Genomic DNA, 7,797 nt, shown 5'->3' with positions numbered 1-7,797 from the left:
TGCCTGGAATTAACAGCCAATATAGAAATCGCTTTGAAATGTTATTTTCTGATGTAAGATTAATTAGGGACTGAAGTAAAGAATCTGATAGGAAGTTCAGAGTAAAAGAGCTGCCAGACAGCTTTAAAATGTTTTAAGTTAAAGGCAACATTCATTTACGTGTCAACACAATTTGATAGTTTCATGATTATTGCATTTTGAGAAGTAGGGCAAAGTTTATAAGAGAATTTCCATTTATGCATTAAAATACCAAAACATGCAAATTTTAACGGCAACCAAGAAAACACGTTGACATTTTTTAATGAGGCTAATGACCTTTTCACTGTCTCTTCAGATGTAAAGTTCTGAGTCATGCATGACAAGTGCGCAGCTTCAACAATCCAAGAAGAGCTGAGCAGTCACATAGACCTGTCCTACAGTAGTAGGAGGAGCTGCAGCCCACTAAGTGCGGTACACAGCACAGAGTAAAGGCTTCCCCATTATGACTACCTCGCCCAGCTTTCTATGTGACAGTGAGAACTGCACATAGCTGCTCTGCTAGACTTATATTAATGAAACAGAATATAAATAATTTGCACAGATATAGCACTATTCAAGTAATCCCTAAATAACACAGAATTGTTATGAATATAAGTATGGGGCGTTCCTGGGCCTAGTCACTCAATTCTTCCAATGTTTTTATAATGTTCTGATTTATTGCACACAAAATAACAAAAAAGGAATTCAAATTATACAAAATCAGACCAGTGCTTCCCTGACCTAGAACCCAAAAGCAGGCTTCACCCCAAGTAGCCTGACCCCAAACTCAAACAACAGGGTTTTAGTCTATACGGGCCCAAAATGGGTCTCGGGATTAAGTAGTTCAGAAGTAACTCTGTCAGGCACCACAGGGGTATCTTCGGGGCTCTGATGTTGTATTTGACCGCTTCTCACTCTTTATTTGCAGCCCAGACGTGCACCAGTTGGAGGGCAAGTAACCCACCTTTGCTTCTGCCATGAAGCTCTGCCCTTTCCAGGATGACCAGAGGAAAAAAAAAACAACTGTCCAGATTCAAACTGAACTAGAGATGTGAAGACTGATCCGTCTCACTAGTTTTCTTTTTGGTGATGCGCTAACATTTACGCACTTCTTTAATTTTTCATTTTTATGACAATTTACCACCTTATAACCCAACGCTTTGTATAACTAATTGACTTGTATTATTAATAAATTTTCCCAAAATATAAAAATGCCCTTCAAAGGAAAAAGACAACTGTAAAGCCTTTTGTTTGAAAGGGCAAGGCCAACAAAAATCTTATATAAATGCAGAATTAATTTATAATGTGGCCACTAGGTGGCACTCCAGCACCACAAAACCCAGGACAGAAGTACACACACCAAGTCCCGGGTTCAAATCCAGCACTTTTACTTTCAATAACATGTACCTTTTACGGCAGGGTTAGTCAACGTCGGTCCTCGAGGGCTGCAGTGGCTGCAGGTTTTCGTTCCAATCCAATTTTTTAATTAGAAATAAATCCTTGCCAATCTCAGACCTTATTTAATGTTATGCCATACTATTCTGCAATGTTAGGTTCTTATATCGTAGATTTTTTCTTTCCAATGATATCATCCAAATGATTTGAAGCCTGAAAGGGATCATTTTCAGTCTGTCACATTTTTCTTTTAAGTGTTTTATTAAAACAAATAGTGCATGATGAATCCACATAGGTGTAAATGAAACAAGTGAGATGGGGAACTGCTGGCTCCTTTGACATTTGCGCCTTGGTGCTAATAAGGAGCCATTAAAACACTGAATGCAGCTGTTAAAGACTAAAATAACCAATTAAGGGTTTAAAAATCTTAACAAGTGAGACCATGTACTTCATCAGCAAAAGCTGACTTCTAGTTAAGAAACTGGACTGGAACAAACACCTGCGGCCCTCCAGGACCAACACTGCAGATGCTTTGACCGACTGTTTTATAGACTTCCTTCGTTCAGTGTCATAGTAACCCACATACAATGGAGTACAGCCCAATAATACCATCAAGCACTCTCTTTGATCCTTCCGTTTTCCTCCACTTATCCCAGGGTAGTGTTATCCATCTCCTCTCCTGACTCTGACTCCCTGACCTGAGTGGACGGCTCTCTTTCAATTACGGACCTGGGAATAATTCTGGTGCTTAACCAATTGTGTTCAAGGAAACACTTCCAGGTCAGGCAGGACTATGTGTCCTTGTCACTTAGAACTTAACAGGGCAGGTCCACAGCAAAACAACTCCTATGCTGCTGTACAGGTGTTTATAATGAGACTTGCCAGATGAGATGCTGTCACCCATTGTACAGAGGGATGCTCTGGCTATAGCAGGCAGTCACTCATTGTGCTGTCTTTCCCTGTTCCAAAGTCCACACTGGGTGTCGCTCAGTGGTAGTTAGGACGCCAGCCCCACTGTAGCTGCACTGCTATAACACCCATCTACGTCTGGTTCCTGGCATGGAAAGGAGATATGATTATTCCCTCCCTGACCTTCTGTTCTCAGGGGCTCCTCACCAGAAATGGGAGTGCCGTCCACAACTGCTGGTGCAGTTTTGTCCATCAAAAATGAAAAAAATGACAATCCATTGCAAGTAAATCCAAATACAAATTCCAACAGCAAAACACAAGAGACAGAAATAACAATATAAAAATATACCTATAAAGTACTGACCATAACAAACCCGTCACCACCAACATCAGTGAACCTCTGATAAACTAGCCTGAAATGTACAGGCTGAGGGCGGTCCCTCAGCAATGACATAATTGTGGCCCCGCCTCTTTCACACACCAAAAACAGGAAAGTGTGTCACTCAATGTCTGTGTAAGATGGTGGCACCAAGCAACACGTCAGAGGGAGTAAATAAATCCAGGTAGTGTTAGAATGATTAACTAGTTTTGTGTGTTGGTATATAATTCAGACAGGGTATTTTGGTTATTTTAGCTAAAATTCAACATTGAGCTCTAATTTTTAAATGTAAAGTAAATATATGACAGGGTGCCTCGAGAGGAGCTGTGGTATTGTAGGAGGAAGTCGGGAGTAGCAGAGAAGTACGTAAGAGTTGTACAGGATATGTATGAGGGAAGTGTGACAGTGGTGAGGTCTGAGGTAGGAGTGACGGATGCATTCAACATGGAGGTGGGATTACATCGGCTCTGAGCCCTTTCTTATTTGCAATGGTGATGGACAGGTTGACAGATGAGATTAGACAGGAGTCCCCATGGACTATGATGTTTGCTGATGACACTGTGATCTGTAGCGATTGTAGGGAGCAGGTCGAGGAGAGGTGGAGATATGCTCTAGAGAGGAGAGGAAATATTGTCAGTAGGAACAAGACAGAATACATGTATGTAGGAGAGAGTGGCACAGACCAAAAAACAAGAGACAGAGCTGGAGGTGGCAGAGTTAAAGATGTTAAGATTTGCATTGAGTGACGAGGATGGACAGGATTAGAGATGGGTACATTACAGGGTCAGCTCAGGTTGGACAGTCAGAGAGGTGAGATTGTGTTGGTTTGGACATGTGCAGAGGAGAGATGCTGGGTATATTGGGAGAAGGATGTTAAGGATAGAGCTGCCAGGTAAGAGGAAAGGAGGAAGGCCTAAGAGAAGATTCATGGATGTGGTGAGAGAGGACATGTAGGTGATGCAGAGGACAGGAAGATATGGAAGAAGATGATCTGCTGTGGCAACCCCTAACAGGATTAGCCGAAAGAAGATTTTCCTAGTAAAAAATTTCTTTAAGATCCCAGCAATTTTTATGGTGTTTTTGCTTAGCTTTATGTATACACTGACACTTGTGTCAATGTGATATTCTATTTTTTTATTTTTTAATTAATTTGCAGAAATGTTTAGAATCCTGTTTTTGCTTTATCACTCTGGGGTATTGAGTGTTGCCTGATGTGGGGAAAAATGAACTTAAATGATTTTAGCATAAGGCTGCAACATAACAAAATGTGGAAAAAGTGAAAGGGTCTGAACACTTTCTGAATCCACTATATATTATATTTAAGCTTTAAAGTATGTATTGCATAATTATATTCACAAGATGGTCCTGTAAGACACGTGTCAAATGACTGCCCTAAGGCCAAAATTTGTTGGCTTTCATGCTTTCTTATCAAGCTTTGCTCATAGCCATCATGTCTTACTAATAAAAACTCAATTAGGACAAAAAAAGTTTAGTTTGTACACATCTTTGCAAAATTTTGAATTTTTTTCTGCTTTTGCACTAGCATGAAGAACATTACTCCCAGGAAAGTATCATAAATAACACAGCAGTTTACTTGTCTCTTTGAAATGTGGATTTTTCTTGCAACTTCAATAAATACCATTTTTCAGACATGCGTTAAGTAACCTCTACACTTCCACATGAATAAAATACAGAGAAGCCTGCGGAGCCACCCATTAATAATGCATGAAAATGGCACTTTTTTTTCCAAAGATGTCAACAGCTTATATTTTTAGTTTGGATTTGGGTGAGTTAAACATAAAGACATGCTAAGGTGGGTCTTACTGCTCAGTGAAAGCGTGCCAGCGGTGCCCAATGGGTGCATTGTGCCTGGGGGTGCATATTATAGAGTCACTTTTGTGACTTGGAAGCTAATCCCAAATTAATGAAATTACTTACTTCAAGCATAAAATCTGACCTGAGAAACAATGCTCCAAACCAGGGTACTTAATAACTGTATGTTTCTTTCATGACATAAAAAAAGACTTCTGCCTTCACATAAAGCTTACATTTATCCTAGTGCACGAGTATAGATTTGGCAAGACAGAGTCGAATCATAAACAAGTAATTCCAAGTGATTGTGTCAACATCCTCTTAGATCTTCCACTAAGGAGCACCACCAGATGGCATGTTTTTCTTGAAAAAGGTACAATTTTTGTAAGTATATTCGATGATGGACAGGAACCTTGACAAGTGGCTGTTTGGCTGTTCTGTGAGACTGAGCTGGAGGACACAATCCAAAAATGGATGGAAGATGGACAGTAGACACACTGAAATACCTGTTATATATCCATCCACTTCCTGGAGCTGTGTATTACATTTTATGGTCACTGGGATTTGGTTTCTATCCCAGCAGCACTGGCATAAGGCAAGAATCAACCTAGTCCACCACAGGGTACACTCACATATATATACCTGTTATCACTCCGAGCCAATATGGAGTTACAATACAATACAATATAATTTATTTTTTGTATAGCCCAAAACCACACAAGAAGTGTCACAATGGGCTTTAACAGGCCCTGCCTTTTGACAGTCCCCCAGGCTTGACTCTCTAAGAAGACAAGGAAAAACTCCCAAAAAATAACCTTGTAGGGAAAAAATGGAAGAAATCTCAGGAAAGGCAGTTCAAAGAGAGACCTCTTTTCAGGTAGGTTGGGTGTGCAGTAGGTGTCAAAAAAAGGGAGTAAATATAATACAATACACAGAACAGAACACAAGTAATCCTCAATACAATATAATACTGAAATAGAAATATTACATGTACACAGCAGAATTCAACAGTAGATGATATCACATAATACAATCTGGATTTGTTTAGAGTTTCCAATATACATAACCAGAACATCTTTGTGAGTAACCAGAGAAATATCCACAAAGAGAGAAACCAGTCCATGTAGTTATGAGGCAACATGCCTTGCAACAGCATTTTCAAGACCTTTAAGCATTTGCGACCTGAGTTTTCATAACAGTTTTAATCGCGCCCCCGTAACGTTTTTTTGAAAGGAGCCCACTAATACCAATTTGTTCTTTTTTAATTAATGAAATATCATAGATACATATTTTATTATACCTACTTAGCTTTTATCGACATTTATCTAACTCTATATTTATTTTTCTAGTATCATAATGTAGTTTAAGTTAACTTTTTTGGTTTCAATAGATGTATTTTTCATATTTTTGATTCTAGTTTTCTTTTTTTCACATCTTACTTCGCGTCCCCCTAGGGGAGCCCGTCCCACAGTTTGAGACCCACTGCCTTACAAAATGATAGATAGATAGATAGATAGATAGATAGATAGATAGATAGATAGATAGATAGATAGATAGATAGATAGACTTTGTCCCTAAGAGGAAATTAAGACTTTACAGATGCTCAAGAAAAACAGAACTATCTCTCTTTTATAAAAAAAATCTTGGGAGGGAGACAAGATGTGATCTTCTCAGAGGACAATTTGATGTCCTGCGAGGGACACTTTAATGTCACGCGAGACAAGGCAGTGAGACAACATTAAAAACAAGTTCATGTACATCTAACCTAGCAGTTGTTGGAATGCATTTGGCAGACACACATCATGTGCTCACAGCTCTTAAAACAACAATAAGCAGAAGCAGGACACGGAAGCAGGAGATGATCCGACCACTTCTCCTTAGCGTGCGTTCAGCCCCCTCCCCTTCACAATGTGAGCGGCAGAGAGGCGAAGTGGCAAAAGGACAGCTGCTGTACAAGCAGAACACGCAGCTCTCCAGCAGCAGCAAGACAACATGATCCAACAGCATCTCCTTAGCATGCCTTCAGCTGCACAGGTTCAGCAAACACGGGGGTGGGCGAGCGAAGCAAGCAGGGGGCGGAGTTAATAAAAAAAACAATCACCCTCCAAAAACACACACAAGAACTTTTGGCTTGGCAAATGATAAGAGATCTGTTGCTGATATTTTAATGATAGGTTAATCTGTTAAAAGAAACAAAGAAAAGCAGGCAATGTGGCTAACTCACAGGTCCTCAGGTAAAGTCTTAAAATCCATTCGCAAGTCTACTATAAAGTGACTGCCCCCTTTCTGTATGGTGTGACAGGTGGCTGGGTGTGGTCACCAATCAGCCACCTACTTAAGGAGCCGCCGCCCTGCAATCAAGGCTGGAGTCGGGTGAGGAGGAGGACAAGGTCGAGTCAGAGGAGGCGAAGAGAGGCCTGAGTATTTGTGTGAAGAGGACTGTGTTTGTGGACTTTGGGGAGCTGGGGGTTTGGTGGCGGTGCACTTGACTTTTGTATAGCATTGTGTAAATAAACATGGGTGATGATTAAAACGGTGTCCGTCTGTGTGTGTCCGGGCCGCTATACTTCACAATGGTCAGGTCTTAAGTAGCTCTAGGACCAGAAGAAGAGGGACTTATGATTGAAATGGAAATGACGTCAGAGCTCCTTCAGACTTTTTTTGTCAGAAATGAGTGGGTGAAAGAAGAAACGGGGTAAATGAGTACACCAACCCATGGCTCAGAGTGAAGTTACAATCATCATAGGTGCTGCACTATGCACATATCTGGGTTAGCGTCTAATAAAAGGATTATAAGTGCAAGTATGATTGATCAGATTTTGGTCAGATTTGACCAGTTACATTTAAAGGCATTTGATGCTTAAATAAGGCCAGGCCAGCTTGTTGTGTCCATGAATGAACTGTGTGGCATATTGATGGCGGTTTGTCATCGTTCCTTCCAAAGTCCCATGCTTACAGTCACCACATATTTCATCATCAATCAGAGTGTTGGTAACAGAGTGAATCATTTCTGCTACTAAGTCCCTATTTGTTGAGGGTAGAATACCTCTAGAGCCCTTAAACCTTTGGATAAAAATTGGACGTGAACCTTGTGGCACTACTGCTAAATCATTCGCCAGCAAGGAGGTGGCTGGCTCAGTTCTTTAATAATACTGTTCACCTCTCTGAGGTGGCATGTTTTATACATACTGCGGACAGAATACAGTTGTGTGCCAGTCCTTTAAGGTGCCAACATCACCATCCTCTATAATCAACACATAAGAGGAATGAGCTGGCCCAGCCTG

Source organism: Polypterus senegalus, chromosome 15 (assembly GCF_016835505.1).
Source record: "Polypterus senegalus isolate Bchr_013 chromosome 15, ASM1683550v1, whole genome shotgun sequence".
In the NCBI taxonomy this organism is placed as follows: Eukaryota; Metazoa; Chordata; class Cladistia; order Polypteriformes; family Polypteridae; genus Polypterus; species Polypterus senegalus.
The sequence above is the reverse complement of the archived record's forward strand: the minus strand, read 5'-3'. Positions refer to the sequence as shown.